This window comes from Amblyomma americanum, chromosome 2 (genome assembly GCF_052857255.1).
Source record: "Amblyomma americanum isolate KBUSLIRL-KWMA chromosome 2, ASM5285725v1, whole genome shotgun sequence".
In the NCBI taxonomy this organism is placed as follows: Eukaryota; Metazoa; Arthropoda; class Arachnida; order Ixodida; family Ixodidae; genus Amblyomma; species Amblyomma americanum.
In genome coordinates, this window is record NC_135498.1 from 83,913,925 (window position 1) to 83,935,942 (window position 22,018).

The 22,018-nt window shown below is 51.2% G+C and overlaps 1 pseudogene; it reads right to left on the reverse strand.

Moving 5' to 3' along the window:
* Window positions 1-655: 655 nt before the first annotated feature.
* LOC144119843 (chitinase-3-like protein 1) lies at window positions 656-20,792 on the reverse strand (annotated as a pseudogene).
* Between the last annotated feature and the right edge of the window lie 1,226 nt (window positions 20,793-22,018).

A 22,018-nucleotide genomic window follows, 5' to 3' on the forward strand; every position in this document is an offset into this window, starting at 1 on the left:
TTCGTGTACTAACCCCTGCTCCTCAGGGTGACATCGGGCTCCCTGGACGCCTGCGAGTGGCACCGGAGCTCCGGTGTCAACCACTTACGGACAATAGAAGTTTTCACCACCACCACCACCACATTCATGCCACTCCTAATGCTATTCCATTAAAATTACCGCAGGACACAGACCTCCGCATCTATGGAGCAGCAATGTGTGTGTTATCATTTACATCCGATACTAAGGCGCTGCATAGAAAAAAGTTATGTAGAATGCAGAGGGGCGCCTTTACTGGGTTGTGCTCTTGAGAGAATGGAATTCCACGCAGCTAAGCGAGAACTTAAGTCAAGCGTGCTTAACAGGATCTCATTGAGCGAAACAGATATTTCTCTTTTCTTAGCATTTTAAGAGGCAGAGGTTTGCATTCGTGCCAGCATCAGTTGAAGGCGCTGTGTGTCGTTCAGTTAATCGAGGCCACAAACACGCATAATGCATGGCCAGTGAAAGGCGCGTGCTCCTGCGCACATCCTACATGCCACATGGTCTACGGCCTTCGGTCAGCACAGCCAGAACCTTTTGGAACAAAGAAAGAAACGGACACTTTTAGCCACAACCTTCCTAATTGCACGTTGCGTATTCTTTATAATAAAAATTCAGCGCGCACGCCGTGGCACTAACGGGGTGCGGAGAACACTCCGAAGAGATTCCTCATGAGCGGGTACGGCCCGCCCCCACAGACGCCGGCGATTCGTCGTGCCACAAGTTACACACGCCGAAGCAGCGTGCCCTGAACTTGTCGCGCATGAAGCGCGCAAGCGTCGGCACCATGAACTCTGTCAGGTGCGAAACCCAGTTGGCGCCTTGCTTGGACACCACGACCAACTCAAAGACCTGGCTGGAGTCCCAGACCTGCAGTTCGCGCATGTTCCAGAGATTAGGTCCTCTTCACTTTCGAAGGTCCACCGTTAGAAACCATGAGATAAACCCATACAGCGCTGCTACCAAGAAGCTACGGTGGCGCGACATCCTCTTACCACGCAGAAGTTAGATATTGTTATCGTAAAGCGCAATTATGAGTGCAGCAAAAATTCATAATTAATGTACTTATTTAAAATGTTTCGTCTGGAACAATTTTCTCTCTTCCCTCTTTATTTACGAAACAGCTACTTAACAAAACATGTGCGTCAGCACTCAGACTTCTGCCTGAATGTTTGCGTAAAAATCCGCAAAACTCTCCCACGTGTCCTGTATGAACAGCAAGTCATAATTTACAAGTTTGAACTGCTGATGTTTAATATGGCGGGTTAAAGCTATTGTCGAAATTTTAGCAGTTCAAAGATCATTTGCATCACCTAAGGTCCGCACATTTTTTCATCTTGGCTAAAAGCCAAATTCCGATATTTGGGGCTCAGAACAGCAGCGCTGACGATGCCTTTGTTTAGGCGGGTGCTGTGGGCAATTGCTACTGCTGCATACTCACAACGTCTATTCACACGTGAGCTTTTTTTGCGAAAGCGAGCTGCCCAAACCCGTGTTTACAATCTTACAAAGGGGAGTGAATATGCGCGCTTGCCTCGTTGAATATCTCCTAGTATGCGAGCTCGCCGGGCGCCTTGGTGCTGGGACCGGGCTCTCCTGGCCCATACAATACTTCCTGGACGCCGGTGACGTTGCTGTCCCAGAATTTATACGTGACTCCCGCGAACGAGAGCACGTAGCAGAGCTTGCTGGCTGCCTCTTCGCTCCCGCCCGGAGAGTAGTGGCCGCGAAAACTGGCGCCCAGCGAATGCGACAGCGGCTGCTCCTCCTTCTGGAGTAGGAAGTGACGTCATTAGGATGAGAATAAAGCGGGATGACGTCTTCGCTTCACGCAAATAATCCTCACATTGAGCGGCATAATCAGGTTCAACGCTTCAATACACCTACTCTTCACTTTCGTTTCAAATTCTAGGGCCATCTGCTGCATTTCTAATGGATATGCGACATCAAGAATAATCTGGAAAGGATCCCATATTAATCATTGCTGTTGCCATTTCATTCGAATATGCCGTTACGCGTATCCGTACAGTGCGACAAGGGGTGAATTCGTTTTGTGATACATAAGTCATATACGAATGTAAGCGGCTGCTGCTGTGTCTACAGCTTATGTGCTAATGATACTGTACGACTTCCCGCTCTATTGACTGACACTGCTCTTATTTACAAAGTGCCCCTGGACCAAAGAGTGACTAAGCTGGATACTACCGTATGCGGTGGTTGTTAGTTACGTTCCTATAAATTTATTAGAATGAGGGTCTATTTAGCCTGCAATATGTCTATGGTGTTGAAACAGTCTTTGGCCGTGGCAGGCGCAGGAATAATACTTTAGGTAAATCTGCATTGTGCAGTTTCTTCAGTGGGAGTTTATCAGACACTTTCTTGCATTTTCCTGATACAGTGGTCCATGGAAAAAACAAGTGCATAAAATCTGGACAACCGCTTCCCATTTGTGCGGCTAACACCACGTGCTGCATGGCGCAACACAAAAAAAAAACCGCGAGAATTTCGAATCTTTCTTACATTGTGTCAAGTCTGTGTTATCGCAGGAAGCATTTTACAAGCTATACTTGTAGCTAAACGGTTCTGCTTAGCAGGACTCTAATGAAGAAAGCCTCCCTTTCTACAAATATATTCCCCCTTGGGGGTTTCCTTCAACACTCAACAGAGTCGGACTCTACACCGCGTTGCAAGAGCTAGTCGTCGGCAGCAATATCTTCACGCATCCCTTCACGAGTGGCTTCACTTTTTTTTTTCAATTACAGACGAAATTATTCCCGTTCAGTTATGACACGTGCGGCCGCAAGATGGCGCTACTGACTGATGTCCACTTAACCTACTGTGTAGACTCCCTTCAGGAGCCGGAGCGCGCATAGGTCCGCCAAGTTATCAGCAAAAGGCGCCACTAATGGTGACTTCCAATCGCAGAGTTGGAGCTCTTCTGGAGCAACGTTTCCTGCTCTTTTCGGAGCAACTGTATTCCAAACGCAGATCTGAGGCATGGCTCGCGTCTACCAATCGTAGACAGGGAGCGGTTGCCGCGCCGAGATTGCTCCGTGGAGCAGCCGGGACTGCTCCGCCGAAATTGGCGGATCCGGCCGGAAGTTTGTGTGACGTTCTTTTTCAGCGGCGCTAGCGGCGCCCTACATGTCCTGGCCTGCATGCTCTGGCCAGAGCAAGTGTACTCCAATCGCAATTTCAGGTCGCACGCTCTGCGCCAGAATCAGGCGCTCTGTCACTCAGCGTGCAGACCGCTCCGGGCCTGCGATTGGAATTCACCATAAGACATTAGGAGCCACTCTTGCTCAGAAGTTACAGCGGCTGCTCTATATTTGCCGCTAGTATTTTTCATGTGAAATTTACTATATTCTGAAAACTATTGCTGTAGTGTGGTGAGCCGGCTTCTCAGCAGCAAGCGGGTAGCAAAACTACTTCCCCGAAAACGTTATTAGCGAAACATGCGCTAGGAGAATCGATTGCGTCAGCTCTTGTAAACGACAGAAGTCGTAAACGCTGTATTCCAATGAAACAAAATTATAAAATTCGTAAACCAGCATGTTCTAAATGGAAATTGTTTAGAGAAGCACTCTTCAGGCAAACAGATGGACACACAATGGCTAAGTGCGGGGAATGTCCACTTTAAGTATGAGCGCGCTAAAAATGTCCTATAAGGGTGAGAAAGTCATTCAAACTATTTAATTAAAGCAGAAATTGAGTGCCAGATGAAGCTTGGAAGTCGAATTCTGTACATTGCAGAATGCTTTGAAGAAACGTGGTCCCAAGCGGTGCAGGGAATACAAACACGAAATTCTCACTCACGTAGGAAGCCTATACACTAACTCTAATGTCGAAGAAATCTCTTCGGCATGGAAAGCTTTTGAACCAGCCTGGCTCTCTCAAAGGTTATATATTAACATATACCAAAAATAGCTCCTGGTCTACCTCGGTTAGAACAGGATATAAGTAGCGAATGCACGGAGACTTCTGCATCAGAAGAGTGCGTTCACTAGATGCGTTTTATTTATGACAGGTTGAGCCGCCGTGGTGGAGTGGTAGCGTCTCTACCTCAAACACGAAAGACCCTGGTTCAATTCCAAACCTCGGCACATATTTTTTTTTATTCAGTGACTGTGCGGGGGATTTCAGTGGCTCCCATAGATGCCGCCACCGAATACCTTGGTTGGCGGTTAAGCGCAGGCTCTGTTAAGGCGCGTTTATACTCCGGCGTAACAGGCGCGCTGCGCTTCTCGGCGACCTCACGTCGGCCAAAGCGAGACCTTCAAAAATCATACTGCGCTCGACCGCTGACGCGTTCGGCGGCTTCGGCGCACTTTGACCGTACTGGCTGAGACTTGGAGCATGTTTCTATTTCGCGCCGGATGCGCCAGCCACCGCCGGCCCAACCAGACCGGTTCCGCTCCGCGGCGAGGCGCGCGTTGTGACGTCATGTGCCTCCTCGGAGCACCACCAAGGCGAAATCTCAAGTTCGCGGCCAGTAAAGCTTTCGCTTTATAAAAGACATGAGAATCATTCGTGCACGTATCATTGCATGTAGTGGTGCTGAAGGAAGATTCTTACATTCTTCGGCTATCACGTTCCGATCAGCCCCTTTCGAGGAAAGCACATCAACTCTCTCTACCACTGCATTGTGTTGTCATGAAAACCTGAGCCAATTAATACACTGCTAAAAGCAGAGGACCCACAATCACGCGCGAAAGTTGGCGAGCCCTTTCCGCGACTTTTTCATTCTCACACCCTCCTCCGTCGCTCGTATGTACGTATCGAAGTTTAGAGGTGGCTACTGGTGAGATTCTTTCAGACGTCAGGCACCTGCCAAGGCCGCGGCCAATAAGTCGCGTAGCTCCGGCGGGTCAGGAAGCTCTCGCCCCGGAGGACGGGCCGTCGGAGGAGCGCCAAGCGTGCAAAAAGTGACGAGAGGAGAGGAAAAAGCGCGACGACGCGGAAATTCGAATTTTGACTACCGATGACTCAGCTTCTACAAAGCGCATTAGAAAATTCCTTGCAGGACAGTATTCGTGAAGAGGTGTGCTTTAACATCCTAGCCATATTACAGATTTATTGGAAGCCTTTCAGAGCTCTTTTAAGAACCCAAGTATGCTGAGCGTCTATATGATTATTGTTTTAAGGGGGACGCACAACACAGCGAATGCGGCTGGTGGTTATCCACGCATAACCATGAATACAATTCCGCACCTGCTTCATTGTAGACTGCAGCTTCTTGAGCGCGTCGTGAAGCCTGCTCTTCTTGAGCAGCGCCGAGCGCTCGTCCTCGACTCCCCGGGTGCGCGCCAAGGGGGGCTCGCCCACGATCGGGTGCAGCAGGATCGACGCCGCGGTGGGTCCCTCGGCACCAGTGGGCACCGACGCCTCCAGCTCGCCGAGATCGAGCCGCTGCTGGAGGCTCTCCCCGGCATCCACCAGCACGCTCGGCATGATGCGCTCCTTCTCGAAGCGGTGGGCCATGCCCTCCAGGAGGTCGGTGTAGCCGCGCCGCGCCGCCAGGGTGTCGAGCGAGACTGTCCACAGGAGCACGGCGCCTCCGTAGCCTCGAGGCTGCTAGCACACGCGAGCCGCAGCGTTTCAGCTTGACGCATACAGCCACACCCTTCAATAAGCGGCAGAGGTTAATGCAAGAAAGTATTCAGCTCCGTTCACCAATTTCCAGGAGCACGGTACATGAGATTCTCCAAGGAGCAAGGTAGCGCACCCACGTGTGGCGCTCACAATAAGTAGTAGGGTTTACGTACTCTACATCACATTCAGAACATTACTTCCTGCCCTACTTAATTCTTTCTCGTCACCGGCAGAACTCTTCTAAGAGGAAGTAAGCTCCAGTTTCCCTCGTGCGACGTAAATATCGCACACAGGGTGATGAAGGTTCTAAAGCGGCGAAAGTTGCTTCCAGCCAATTTTACGTTTTTTTCATTGACTAATTGACCTATGGTTCTTTCATCAGCGGCTGTTTTGAAGGAATGGGACGTGAAAACATGGAAGCCGTATATTCATGCGATTTTGTGTTTTCAGATGCATGGTTATGTTCCACACAAAATGTCACATGTCCAACACTTCTGAACAAAAATTTTGAACATTTGAAAATAATAAGGCACTCTGATGTAAATATTGAAGGGAATCGTCAATTCTAGTGTTTTTCAATTGTTCGCAAGAAGCAGTTAAGACTGCCATAGTAAACCGAAGGGGAACGTTTCTGACGATCTCAAAAACGTTAATAGCAACAAACAAACTGGAGCCTGCAGATAGGAGGTCTTCAAAATATATTGATTGTTATAGTAACAGCTTTCAATTTGTGAAAAAAGTGCGTTCATATGTTATTTTTGGTTCAAGACTTTTTCCCCACAATTGTAGAGCATGAAATTTAAATTCACGCCACCTACTGACTAAAAAGCGCAACACAGTAGTACGAAGATGGTCACAAAGCGCTAACATCCAATGTCTGCTAGCTTTGTAACGTTCAGCGATGAGTTAGCATGTCCATTACAAGCCGCTGGCATGTTCATCGCAAGTCAGAGGCTTTTTGAGAGCCACTATATTGTGAAAACTATTTACATCCGCCGCAGAGACGCTCTTCCTGTTGGCCAGAGATTACAAAACTAGCCGCAACAAAGGATCATGTCACTGATTTTCCGCTACACAAAGGGTCGAACATATGCTTGTTACTTGACACATTAAGAGAAAACTGAATAAAATTTAAATCCACATCTACGCCTTCTTCAGGACAACTTCGTGTAGTTGAGCCAATGCTCCCTGGATTTTAGTGCCAGCCAAATTCACCCTAATGAGCAAGTTCAGTATGGTTATGGCGCAAGTCCATTGACTAGCGGCATACCATGAGAAACGGATACAGATGAACCAATTTTGTTTTCCATTCTTACCAGTGCAATGGTGGTTTTAAAAACATTTGGCAGCAAATGCCAGCTGCTCACGCTCTGGCTTTGGCCACCGCTCCTCTCAAGTGGCGCTATGTCTCGACGAGTAAACGAAAAAATTCGTCCAAATGGGACCCTATTGCGAATCATGCGTTGTTGCTGTGTCCCGCACTGCGATACTGGAATCGTCAGTTAAGCGTGGAAAGGATTCGTACTTTGAGGCAGACCAGGAGACTCTCGAGGAATATCCAGTACGAGCCTGTCATTATGGAGGTGGGCATCTTGACGCTGAAGCTAATCATGGGCCGCAGGTGCGGGTTCAAACCGCGCAGGTAGTGCGGGAACTTGTCCGCCTCTGGCGGCGCCTCGATGTGCAGCGACGAGCTGCTGACGTGCGCGCAGCAGAATACAGCATGGGTGCACAAGTGGTACGGGAAGATGGACAGGCCACACAGCAGGCCGGCAGACTCGGGCCGCTCGGCGAGCGCCTGCACATGCACATATACCCAACATGGACACGCTCCTCAGCGACAGCATGCATCCTTTCTCGCTCCAGTCAGCAATAATCGAAGCGACCACTCTGCTATGCATATGACACCTGAACGCCATGTCATCGCCGCATGGCGTACTTGCACTTAGGCATCTGTGATACATTCGCAGCTGAAGTGGACTTCTGCTTCTCCACAGCACGCTTTCCATTACCGTCCCAGCACGCATTTCTGATGAATAATTCTTATTGTGCTCCCCAAAATCGTAGTTTGCATGCCTGTACTCATGGACCCGTTTCCTAGACAAAGCACGAACTTTTTAAAGTAATTTAATAATGTAGTAAACTCCAGGTGGTCGAAAATAATAGGGAGCTCTCCTCTACGGCAGCTCTCAAGCACCAAGTACTGCTTTGGGTCGTTAAACATTATATACCGTAAGAAAAACATACGCCACCAAGCAAGGTAATACGTTACAAATTAGCTCCTTGTAGGCGTCGTGAAACCATTTTCACGCATTTATTAACTTGCTGAAGAAGCAGTTCGTTTCACAGCTTTTTCTGTTAACGTATTTGTGACCCCCGTGGTACGAAAAACCTGGCATGGTGGTTGCAGGAGAAAAAACGACAGTGTACCGGCGGCTGTGCACTCTACGTTCCGCTGTTCTGAGATGTGCACCTAACACCTCCGTGCTACTGCGGCCCGTGCATTCTAAACACGGGTACGCCCACACGTGGGATCGAACCGGACCTCGGCGGCCGCGTTTATGTGGAGGCTAAACGCCAAAGGCGGCCATATGCTGTGCGATGTCAGTGTATACGTTGCTGCTGCTGCTGTGGCTGGCAAGAACAAAGTTAAGTGCACTGGCCTGCCAACTGGCTCAACCCAAGCCACGCTCGCTGCCGTGTGCTGAAAGTAGGAGAGTTAAACGATAGGAGAGGGAAGATATAAAGAAAAGGCGCCGCGCGCTTATAGGCGCATAGGCCCCGGGCCGATCCCGGAAGAAGTGCATAACCCCGGCCGACCCGTGCCGGAGTGCGTTTTGCACTCCGCCTATTCCAAAAATATGTTTAATATCTTGTGTCCAAGGACCAGCGGCAGATATTACCTCAGGCATCAGGTATACCAGCTCAGCGCGGTTCAGGTGTGCGCCGCGGTGTGAGAAATGCTGGGCGATTTCCTTTCCTCAAAAGCCAATTTTTTTAATTTCCATACGCGAGTAAAAAGGGAGCAAGCTCTCCTCTAGCACACCACTTTTGTAAAAGGTGGCGTGCTTGAGGACAAGGTACTCCATTTCTACACACACCTCTCTTTCTAGTGTACCATCGGGCAGGTGCCGGTAGGAGCGCTTACCACACTGTCCTCCGGAAGGGGCACTTTTTCGGCGTGGAGTGCGCGAAAACGTGACCCGATCCACTAGGAGTGCTGCAGTGCGGAGAAGAACACACTCAAACGCAGATGCACGGGCGAAGGCAACGGCATAAACACGCAAGGGCTCAGAGATCCGCCTTCTTCACCGAAAAGGAGCTATACAGAAATGCCGTTTAAAAATAGAGAACCGAATATCAAGCCATGGGGAAAGCGGCAAAGTAGGGAAAGCCAGAAGAAAGGGAGGCCCGACGAAGGGGCCACCGCCATACGGGCGCTGTGCGCGAAGGAGGCCGCGCAGCTGCGCGAGCGGCGCGTGCGACATAGCAAAGGAGGTGAAACTTACATCTCGGTCGAGGTTCGTCCTAAGGCTCTGCACTTGTGAGAAGGTATAGTCAGCGATAAGCAGCCGCCACCTCCGCGTGAGATTTGCGCCCAATTAAGGGTCCAAGCAGTTTCATTAACGGAACCGTAACGAAGTTTAGCGCCTTTCATCGCGCCGTTGGCCTGCAGGTTACGCTTCGCGTGGGCTTACCTGGTAGAAGCAGATGAACTGGTGACTCGAGGTTGTGTACAGCTCAGCCGGCAGCAGCACAAACGATCCGCAGTCTCTGGTCTCCTGAGGAGGCGCCGGACTCTGCAGCCGCGGCGCCTCGGCAGTCGTGTCTCCTTCTGGAGCCATGATGTCCTGCGCTTCCGCTGCGAAGACCGCCTCCGGATTCCTGATGTGCGAGTGAGCGGGACTGCTGCGGTTGCTGTGGCTCCACGGGAGGGCGCCGGGTCGGACCAGTGCCAGAGTCGATAGGGACAGCATAAGCACGAGGAGGAGTCCGCAGCAGGCGAAAGCCACGAAGACGCCAGACGTTCCAGACGGCACTCTGATCGTGGCGCCCGTGACGTCCCTCGTTCTTTTGTTCTTATGCTCGTGGCAGTTTGCGCGTGAGTACGGGAAGGGAGCGCGTGGAGGGATGTGACCAATCCAAACGTTACCCGTTCTCGGCGTTTTCTTTCTTCAGCGCTGGTGTGCGAAGCTGCAATCAGAACCTTTATTTATGGCGCATAGTTATTTATTTCGGTGTATGCGCACACTGGGCACACACGGGGATTTGGTGTGAAAACTGTTATGTGATCACAAGAAAAAGCAACAGAGCGAAACTTGCTGGCTTTAGGACCCCAATTCATGCCGTTGTGCAGAACATGTTCCGCATTATGCTGCTAATCATAGTAGCAGCTAAGTTCAAAGAGCCGCAGCGATCACGGGAGCCAGACAAGAGCAAGCGTTTCTGAAAATTGACAGGTGCACCTTTAAGGTATTCCTGTCTATCTGGCGCCGCATGTCACAGATTTCTTTGGAGCGGAATGCACACAGGTTAGTTCATACCTTGCATCTCGGAATAATTTCTCATACAAATTTTCTGGCAATAAACTATTCTGATTGCGTTCAGTTTCCTGCCCATGAGCAAGCAAAGTAGCTGCGTAAATAAATAGCATACGCAATTCGAATCTTCTTAGGAGACTTAAACGTAAAAGAATGCTTGAATTTCAACGAGCTCTCGAGATTGGATTGGAAAACGTTTATTATCGGCTTGAGGTATAAATGGGTTAGTTGATCTTGTTAGGTGGCCGTCAGTAGAGACTGGCGGCGACCTCTTCGGCTCTCGGCACCACCTGTACTTGGGTTTCTAGGTCGGAGCGGAGCAACAAGGTCTCCCACGGGCCCGGGAGCGCGAGCCTCTTGAGTGATATTGCTGGGGGATCTCTCGGACGGTCCCAGATGTGGTCTACGGTGCCTTGGCCTCCGAACTTGCTGCACTCCGGCTTAAATCTATCCCGGTACACATGACTTAGGAAAGCTGAATTAGGGAGAGTTTTTGTTTCAAGTTGTCTCCATAATACCTTCTGTTCTTTGTTTACGCTTTTATGCGGGGCAGGGAAGGTTAGCCTTTTTAGGCTATAATGCTGAGTTATCTCATGGTAGGTATTAAGGCCGTCTCTCCTCATTTCGACGTCCGAGTTAACGTCCACAGCTCGGCCGATAGATCGTCGAGCTTTATCGTGGGCTGCCTCGTTCCCCGGGTTTGACGAGTGAGCCGGTACCCAAACCAGTTCCACGTCTGTCCTGTCTTTTGGGTAATTCCTGAGAATACCCAAGGAGATGGGAGATATTCTCCCCTTGGCGAAATTGCCAATGGCTGCTTTTGAATCGCTGACAATCATTTCTGCTCGTGGGGTGTCAACGCCAAGGCGATTGCCGCTTCTTCGGCTATTTTTGAAGAGTTGGTGCGTACTGTCGCGTTCGCTATGAGTTGGCCTTCCTCGGTAACCGCGGCTATCATGAATGCTTTCTCGGGTGTTGGGCAAGCTGCCGCGTCTACGTAGACTACGTCCTGTCGGCCCTCAAGTTTCTTAGCTAGGGCTTTTGCTCTGGCCTTGCGTCTTCGTGATAAACGGGGTGTATATTTTTTGGTAATAGTCTTGCCGTGATTGTCCTTCGAAGGTTGGACGGGATTTTTCGAGTATCCGCGTTGAGCGGTTCCGCGTTTATTCCGAGCCTTTCTAGGATTGCACTACCCGCATTGTGTTCTAGTGAGCCTTAGCTCTTACATTCTACGATGGGCCTGAGTCAATTCGTCTACCGTGTTGTGTAGGCCGAGTTGCAGTAACTTCTCAGTGGAGGTGTTGACTGGTAGACCTAGGGCTGCCTTGTAGGCTTGCTTATGAGTCCTTCAATTTTCAGTTTCTCAGCGTTGTATAACTGTAGATAGGGGAGGGCGTAATTCATCCTGCTGATGACAAAGGCTGGCACCAACCGACCTAGATCTTTTTTCTTAGCTCCTGTTCTTCTGTTCGCTATGCGTCGGATCAGTGTAATGGTTTGGTGAACTAATGCGTTTTATTTTTCGATTATTTTGTTACTTTGGTGATTCTCTTGGATTATCATTCCAAGGATTCGGATAAAACTCATTGTCTAATTACTTTTCCTTGCACTTGTATGCTTATGTTGGCTGGCGGGAGGCTGGATTTCTGTCCTCTCGGAATGTCTCTTAGTTAGGAGCTCCGATTTGAGATGAGAACATTCTAGTCCTACCGTTTTAACGTAGGCTCCTGTGGTACCGACGGCCATTTGTAAAGTCTCTTCTATCTCCCCATCCTTTCCATTCGTAATCCAGGGGGTAATATCGTCGGCATAGAAAGTGTGCCTGAGATTAAGGATGGCCTCGAGGTGCTTCGGTAGTTCTACGAGGGCCAGGTTAAATAAGAACGGCGAGAGTACAGAGCCCTGCGGGTTCCCCCGACAGCCCATGCGTATAGGACGTATAGGATCCGAGATCACCCCCCCCCCCCGAGCGATATCTCTGCCGTCCTTTGGTCCAGAAACGATCTTATGTAATAGACGGTTCTGAATCCTGGATTTAGCCTCGATAAGTTAATGAGCATGACCTCGTGTGACACGTTGTCAAAGGCCTTGTTTAAGTCTAATCCGAGGATAGCTCTCGTGTTCTTGCTTTTGTGGATTACATCTTTATTAAGTTGAATCATGACGTCCTGCGTGGACAGTTGGGCTCTAAAACCTAGCATGGAGGGGGGTAGGAAGTCGTTATCCTCCGCGTATCGCTGGAGTCTGCTTAGAACCACGTGTTCAATTAGTTTCCCTAAACAAGATGTAAGGGAGATGGGTCTTAGGTTTTCGGCTGTTAGCTTCTTGCCTAGTTTAGGTATAAAGATGATTCTGGCATGTTTCCATTCTTGAGGGATTTCACCCTCCTGCCAGAGGTTGTTGATTAGGGCAGTCACTGATTTAAGGTCTAGATTTCTCAACATTTTGTTGTTGACGCCGTCGGGTCCTGCGGCTGATGTAGTTTTAGTTGGCTCATGACTTGCCATACTTCCGCCGTGCTGACTTCCTGGTCTAATTCTCGGTTCGGCTCGCCCTTATACCAGGGAAGGGGTTGGTGGATTGCGTGGTGTTTAGGTATCTATCCTTGAGTTGTTTGATCAATTCTTCTGTGTTACCTGCATATTTGTGTGCTACTTGAGCAAGTGTATTGCGTTGAGCCGATTTGGTCTGTGTGGTGCCGAGTAAGTGTCGCAGCAGAAGCCACGTGTTTTTCTTACCCAGGTTCCCGTTCATGCTATCGCATACCTGTCCCCACTGCTGTCTTTCCAGCTCGAGCGCGTACGCTTATATCTTCCTTTGCAGATGTGTTATCGTCTTTCTGTCGGCGCGATTGTGTTTTTGTTTTTTCCACCTCAGCTCTAAGCTCAGGTGGGCTTCCCATATGTGTTTCAATTTGGGGTCGGTAGTGTGTTGCGAGGTTATCGCCTCTGTGTCCTCTGTGGTGGCTTTTACTTCTTCCTTCAAGGCGCGGTTCCACTCGTTCAGGTTGCCGATTTCTTTCAGAGCGGTTTTATACCTAATTCTGTGGAAGCGGTCCCAATCTGCGAGTCTCGTTTTTAACGGGGGAGGTTTGAATGGGGCCGTCTGGAAGGTTGTTTCCACTATGTAGTGGTCGCTTCCTAACGTGAGGCCTGTATTTGTCCATATAGCTGAGATAATGTTTTTATGAAGGGCAAGATCGGGGGTTGTGTCCATGGTGACTCTGTTGCCTACCCGAGTAGGCGCATTAACGTCGTTAAGGATCGTCATACCCTCGTCTTGTATGGACTGCCATAGCGCCGTTCCTTTTACGTGCGCTATCCGGTGTCCCCAGGCCGGGTGTTGCGTGTTGAAATCGCCTGCCACTACAAGTTTGAATTTCCCTGCTAGTGTTACGGCCTTACGGATTATGTCGGAGGTTGCTTTAGTTCTGTCCTTGGGTGAACTATAGATGTTAAGAATGTAGACGTTTCCATCTCCTTTTCTGCGCGGCGGGATTTCCACTAGCGTGTGCTGGACCTTTCTTTGTGTCTTCGATTTTGTAATGTATGCCTGCGATGTTGCGTTGAACGAAAGTCGCAGTGACCGAGATACATTTTATCGGATCCGTGTTTTGGGGACTGTAAGGAGTGTAACCCGTTAATTTGAACGGGTAACTGGCTTCATGTAGCGCTATGACATCTGGTTTCTCGGATAGCTGCTGAATATGAATCTGCAGGTTGCCGCGTTTGTTTTTGTAGCCCCTGCAGTTGCACTGCCAGGTATTATATTTCTGAGATCGAGGGACCATACTGAGTTGTTTGAGGGGGCTTCGTGGCAGTTGCCGCACGAGCATTTCCACGGTAGCTTCTAGAGCCGCGAGGCGGTCTAGTGCTGTTAGGCGTTGTAGGATTTGTTGGAGGGTCTGTCCGACTAGTGAGAGATTGTCTTTGGTTTCCTGGTTGTCTTTTTCAAGTTCGTCTAACCTCTCGTTTATGCGCGCGGTGCCTTTAGAGGTGATGGTGGCTTTTGGTTTGGGCTGCGGCTCACCCTCTGGAGATGCCTCAGCTAGTCTCTTCGCGTTAGCATCTATGTCTGTCGACGCTTGTCTCTTCAGCGTTCCGCGGTTAGCGTCCGTATCCATCGCATCCTCGGTTACGATTTGGGTCGGAGTAGGTTGAGCCGGTCGCGCGGCTACCGGCTTGTTGAGGGGGATATAATTGGGACCTGTTTTGACGAGTTTTTCATGCTCATCTAGACGCCTACGGAGTGCAGCATTCTCTTCTTTTAGCTTTCTATTTTGCTCCAGAGACGCGCACGCCCTAGTGTCCGCTTGGGAGACAATGTCCGCCCAGCTCACCTGTTTGTCGGCGTTCTTGGTGGTGCTGCTGCTTCCTGGGGGGGGGGGGAGGTTTCTTGCGCTCGTTGCTCTTGCTTCTCGGGATGCTTGATCCCGATTTTTTTACGCTGTTTAATTAAAAGCCCTCATAGGTATCTATCATTGCTGTTGAGGGGAATAAAAACAAACAAATATAAATAAACATTCTGCTCGAAGCTTTGCTCCTACGCTGAGGAAAGAAAATGCAGTAAACGGCCAACCTTCCTATTGGTCAGAGGAGCCAACGAATGAACGCGTTGAGCGGACGCACTTCATCTCGGCTCCGTGGAGTTTTACCCGCGACGGCGAATTTTCGACCTGAAATGGACTGATACCACCCCTAATCGGTCAGTGAAGGTGTTCGGCACCCATTCCCACCATTTTCTGTGCAATTCCGACCACTTTTGCCCGAAAAAGACACTAACGCTCCGAGCCTGGCGCGGAACGCTAGGCCTCGCGTTGTGCCTAGCACAACAAGGGCGGTCCTCCAGCCCATGCCTCGCCCCGCGCCACGCTGCGCGGCACTGAAAATGAGCTCGGAGGCGTCCCTGCTACCCACAACAAATGAAGGCTTGGATTCCGACATGAACTTAACCGACTCTCAAGACCGAACGGAAAACGGTCCGACGACCAGTTCGTCCCCGGCCTCGCCACCGCCTACTACCCCTCTGCCCAACGGCTGGAAGATAGCCTTGAGCAGACATCAAGAAAGGAAGCTTCGCAAAGCAGCCCGGACTGAAACCAACAACCAAGTGCAGGGCAGCACTGACTCCCAGGACTCCCCCCCCCAAATCACAAACATCCTACGCCAAAGAAACGCGGCCTTCGAGTCCGCCTCCGGCCTCTACCACAAACGGACATCAAAATCGTGAGTCGACCTCGCCGAGGACTCGCTTTAAAGAACTTCTCAAACCTCGATCTTGCCCAAGCAGTGAGAAACGCCTGTCCAGAACCGCTGCAGGTGGAAGGAATGTACCTCCTCCGCCCCCACTACGGATCAAATATCCTCGTAGCGAGCACTCCGCACGCAGAAGTTGCCAACGAACTTCGACAAATCACGACACTGTCCCTTGGAGACCTCACTCATGGCGTGAACGCCTACATACCTTTTCACAGAGTATGACAGATGGGGCGTAATCCACGGAATTCCGGACCACGTGACACCGGAAGCTCTTCAGACGGGCCTATACATCCGCTCACGCGGGACCACCGTACTCGACGTACGACGCATGGGCAAAACATCGTCGATGCTGATCACTTTCAACGGCCCGACCACCCCCAAAGTTGTGTACTTCAAGACCGCGGAGTTTCGTTGCCATCTGTACCGCCAAGCACGACAGTTCTGCTATGTGTGCATGCAGCCGGGTCATCGCTCCGATGTGTGCCCCACACCAGACCTGGCGGCCTGCAGGAAATGCGCCCCAAAATCCTCCTGACGGACATCAGTGCCTGCCGAAGTGTGCTCTGTGCGGAGGAACACACGAAACCGGCAGCAAAGAGTGCCCCAATAGGTTCAAACCACTCAAGCAAAAGCCACCATCTGTCCGATCCTCCACCCCACCCATCAAGGAACAACACCGGTCCAGGAAAGACAACCAGGCCCGAACTCGGACGCCGCGCTGGTTCAGCACGGACGACGAGTCATCCAGCCAAAGCTGCAGCAGTAGGAGCAGATCGAGATCCGCCTCCACCAACCGGTCAAACCCTCCTCCCCCTGCACCCAAGCAAAAAAAAAGGAAATTAGCCTGCCACACCAGGGGCAAGCCAAGGCCGCGGACAAAAAGGTGAGCTGGGCAGAGCTCGTTAAGAACTCTCCCACTGTTCCTTCAAACACACCCACTCCGCCCAAATGCTCAGACTGCGCAAAAATGGCACACACTATCGACAAGCTACGATCCCAGGTAGCGGAGCTAGCCCGCAAGTGCACTCCTCTCACCAACCCCCACATTCAACCTACCCCACCTCCTGCACCCCGGGACGTTGAAACTTCCCCTAAACCACTGCTACCACCAGTGGCGACACCCACTCCCACACCTCGACAACCGACAACCACCCCCCTCCCCAACACATATGAAGAAATAGAGGGACGTCTCTTGAATAACATTATGAACAACATAAACCCCCTTCTCATAACATTCACCTCCCAGCTCTCAGCCCAAATCGCACAAATAGGCGCGCGCCTTGACGCACATGATGCCCAATTTTTCACCCTACAAGCACTGATAAACACCAAAGCCCCAAGCAGAAAACGTGTTACCAGCTCTGACAACCCTCGAGCAAAAACCTACCGGTCCGCGACCGCGGCGGTCGCTATGAGTATCGACAATGAATCTGTCAGGAGCTTTACCAGCCACCTGGATGGCTCCGCTCTCTAAATCAGGCACTCCTGACCGCCTAGAGATCTGGCAATGGAATTGCCGAAGTTTCAGGAGAAAACAAAGCCTCTTGAAACAATGCATCAATGTCACCCCCATTCGACCCGATATAATCTGCCTGCAAGAGGTAGGAGCCGACCCGGCGCCGACTCTCCCAGTATATTACACAGTCCACAACGCGAGCTCGCCAAAAGTTGCCACCCTTGTTTCTAAGGTCATCACGGTGGTCGAACGCTCCTTGAGAGAACAGGAGATCAACTACAACATGATCGAGGTCATTCCCAACAAGAGGGGCCGCAAGAGCACCTTCGTTCTGAACGTGTATCTCCCCCCACGAGCAACCAGGCCGATTTCTCTGACATACTTCAAGAGGCAGATCAGCTAGCTGTTTCGCATCAGCTTATCGCACTCGGTGACTTTAACGCCCCCCACAGGGAATGGGGCTACAAAACGAACTCGCTTCGCGGTCTGAGCGGGGTACGAGCTCGGGATGCCCTGGGCCTGGAAATACTTACTGATCCTTTATACCCAACCCGCGAAGGAAACAACGTCACGCGCGATTCATGCCCTGACCTTACAATCGTCAAGAACATCCCTAACGCTACGTGGACAAATCTCGGAGAGAGCTTAGGTAGCGACCACTACATCGTAAGCACGTCTATCACCTCTGCAAACATTCGTCGCACCCTGGCAACAGCCAAAATAACGGACTGGACTAAATACCGTGCTCAGCCCGTTCCGGAAGACCCCATTCAATCAATCAGTGAATGGAGTGAACAGATTCGGAAAGCACACAAGGAGGCCACCAACGAAGTACAATGCACACCCGATATTCCGGCGGTCAATCGTCACCTTCTGAAGTTGTGGCAGACCCGACGACTCTGGTTCGCAGATGGAAACGCGAACGCCTCAATCGTCCCTTGAGACTCCGCATATCACAGATCACGGCAGAAGCACAAGAGTATGCACAACACCTCACTCAACAGAATTGGCAGGAATTTTGCGAGTCACTACGCGGCACGCTGAGGACCTCCCGCACCTGGGCGATCCTCCGCAGCCTCGTCGATCCGCAAACATCGCGGTCAGCCACTAACCGTACACTAAAGAAAATCGCCCATCTGTACACCGGAGACGACGCGGCCCTCATCACCGCCCTCAAAACCAAATACATCGGCGCCCCCCATCCTCCGAGCACAATCTCGTACACGGTAGGCCCAAATGAGAGGCTGGACGCCCCCATCACCACTGCCGAGGTTTACGCCGCGGCTCTATCTGCCACACGCAACACGGCAGCTGGCGCGGACAAGATCGCAAATGGGATGATTCGAAACCTGGGCAAGTCGTAGATCGAGGTCCTCACTACCTACATAAATGACACCCTATGGGAGGCGGGAGAACTCCCTGCAGAGTGAAAACACTCCGAAATTGTGACTATCCCAAAACCAGGCATACCACCACGCCTGGAAGCATTACGACCCATCTCCCTCACCTCTTGCCTGGGCAAACTATACGAGCGCGTTATCCAGACCCGCCTCCAAACCTACATAGAGGACAACAACCTCTTTCCACCCACTATGATCGGCTTCAGGAAAGGCCTTTCTACGCAAGATGCTTTCCTCCTTCCCAAGGAAGAAGTACTCAGTAACATCCCGAGAGGCGGCGAGCACCTAATTATGGCACTTGATCTGAAAGGCGCTTTTGACAACGTTTCTCACGACGCCATCTTGAAAGAGCTCAACGCCCTCGATTGCGGACCCAAGACCTTCAACTACATCAAAAACTTTCTCAGCAATCGCACGGCCACGATTGGCATGGGAGATGTCCGCTCCGGAACAGAGCAGACACCCAACAAAGGCACTCCCCAAGGCTCTATCATTTCTCCTCTCCTCTTCAATATAGCTATGATCGGCATGGCAAAAGCACTCGAGGCTATTGACGGCATCGGCTATACTATCTACGCTGATGATATTACCATCTGGTCCACCTGGGCTTCGCTTGCCGACAAAGAAAACACCCTACAAGAGGCAGTCAATTGCGTAGAAAGACAAGCAGCAAATTGCGGCCTCCGCTGCGCACCCGAAAAATCCGAAATTATCCGCATTCAGGGCTATGCCTACAAATCTCCCGGCGACATCGAGGTTTACCTCGAAGGCACGAGAATAAAGGAAGTCGCTCTTATCCGCATCCTGGGCCTTTGGATTCAGAGCGACAGGAAAGCCAACCACACGTTACAGCATCTCCGGACAACTGCCCTCCAGATCTCCCGCATGATTCGGCGCATCACCCGCAACCGAAAAGGCATGAGAGAGGAGAATACAATTCAACTGATACAGGCTCTGGTTATCAGCCGCCTGTCATACGGTCTCCCATTCCTACCACTTCTGGGGAATGAGCGAGACAAAGCAGATGCCATCATCCGTACCGCCTACAAACATGCGTTAGGCCTCCCGATGTACACGGCCAACTGCCACCTCGAGGACCTGGGACTGACCAACACAATAGACGAAATTCTAGAAGCCGTCCTAGCATCGCAAAAGGAACGCCTCCTCACCACCAAAGCTGGACGCGCAATCTTGGAAAGAGTGGGTTCCCCGGCTGACATACGCGCCGTCCAGGACAACCGAGACCTACCCTCAACTCTGCGAACTCGCGTGTATGTAGCTCCACTCCCGAAGAACATGCACTCAGACTCACAAAAGGGACGACGAAAGGCGCGAGTGGACTATCTGCGCCGCACACATCGACAGGCACAAAATGCTGTATAGGTCGACGCAGCCATGTACCCCGATTCAACAAACGCGGTGGCGGTCGTCTTGGACACCAATTTTAAGGAAATCACCAGCGCCTCCCTACGAAACTGCTCTCCCACAGTAGCAGAAACTGCTGCAATTGCCCTCGCAATCCAGCACGGCGATGCTACGGGAAATCAGTTAAAAATTATTACCGACTCCCAGTCCGCTTGTCGCCTCTTCCTCTCTGGCAGACTTCCACACTCCGTCGCTCCCATTCTGACTACCCCACAAGTTCAAAATTCCACATGCAAGCACCAAATCACTTGGACTCCGGGGCACGAGGGGCTCGAGGGAAACGAGGCCGCGGACAGTCTAGCTCGAGGATATACTAACCGAGTGACTAACCTCCCCGACCTAACCCCTCTCCCCTCTACGTACGGCGAGCGCCTCCTCCTTCTCCGAACACAAAGACAAGTCAATCCCCCAGCACACCGTAAGCTAACGGCGGCAGAGGCGAGGGAATGACGACAACTACAGACGAACACCTTTCCTAACCTACACAAGTAGCACATCATCTTCCCAGACAGATGTGACAGCATCTGCCCCTGAGGTGGCGGAATTCCAACAACATATCATGTAACATGGGGCTGCTCCGGTCCCAAGCCCTCCGAACTAGACAAACATCACTCCGAGGAAGAGTGGGAGTCTGCCCTGCTCAGCTCTGACTTGGCGACGCAGCGAAAGCTGATATCCCACGCAAGAGCAACTGCGGTGGACATTGGGGTCCTGAAATAAGGACTCCGCCCAAAATCTGTATTTCCTCCTCTCTATCCCACCTTTTTGGAATAAATGTTTTCTACTACTACTACTACTATTGGTCGGATCACTCCGCGCGCTCTTTTTCTGCGTTCACGCGCAAACCGTCACGAGGACAAGAAGCAAACACTGTGCGACGTCATGGACGCGAAGATCATGGTTCCGCCTGAAACCTCCAAGGGTGCCTTCGTGGCCTTCATGTGCTGCGTGCTCCTCGCGGTGCCTACGCTGTCCCTGCCGACGCTGGCACTGATCCGACCCGACGCTCTCCCGCGTGGAGCCACAGCAACCGCAGCTCACCCGCTCACTCGCACCTCAGGAATCCGGAGGCGGACGTCTCAGCGCAGGCGCAGGACATCGTGGCTCTGGAAGACAACACGAATTCCGAAGTGCCGCCCTTCCAGAGCCCGGCTCCTCGTCAGGAGGCCAGAGACAGCGGATCGTTTTCGCTGCTGCCGGCGGCAGAGCTGTACACGAACTCCAGCCATCAAGAATTTCGACCCCCTGGGAATATTAAACGGGCTCTGACATCGCACAGCATGCGGGCGCCTTTTTGTGTGTTGCCTCTATCGAAACGCGGCCGGCGCAGTCAGTTTTCAGACAGAACACACCCTCTGTTGTTGTTGCGACTTAAGGAAGAATGGAAAGGAAAGTGCACGGGCCCGCCCACTGTCTCAAGCTGAACCACAATCGCTGTCACGTGCATACAATAGGAGAGTTGAAAGGTATGGTAGGGGAGAGCGATAGAGAATAAACTTTATTAATATACAGGAATTACGCGGGTGGTAACAACCACGCCATCTGAGACGACGGTTTAGCAACAGATACCCCCGGTGAAAAGGAGCCCTTGCAACATGTGCAAGAGCCCCTAGATCACAGCCCCGAAAGGCCGGGAAGCCACCGCAGCCCATTATTCTGTATTTGCACATAGTGTACATTACCCCCACCACTATCGTTTGTCACTATTGCTCCTCCCTTTCTTTTCCCTCTCCCCTGTCCTCTCCCTCCTTTTTTATTCCCGCTTGCCGACCATCAGGTGCATCAGGTTTCGACGGCAGATGGTGCAGCTCGCAACATCTTTTCGTTCCATTAATATTTTTATTATTAAGCAGCCACTAACATAAAATCCCTACCAGTACTCTGGCTCAGTAGATCGATGAATATCTGACACCGGATTTAATATCTGCAGCGGGCCCTTGGAGATAAGGTATTAAAGGTATTTTTGGAATTTGGATGAGTACTTGGCTTGAAGCACTCTGGCACGGGTCGGCCCGGTATTGCACTGCCTCCGGGATCAGCCTGGACCATATTAGCGCGGCGCGTATTTTCTTTTACTTTTTCTTCTCCAATTCTTTACCCCCCTTACTTTCAGCACGCGGCAGCGAACATGGCTCGGCTTGAGACAGTAGGCAGGCCTTGCACTTTCTTTTTCATTCTTCCTCTAAGCAAATTCAGTCACTCGGTCAGTCCGGCTCAGTAGACGAACCACTGACCGCGGCAGTTTAAGGGGCCTCTAAATAGCAAGTGTAGCAGGCTCAGTGGATAGGGGACACCCAACCCGCGCTACGAGTAGGCGGTGGCGTT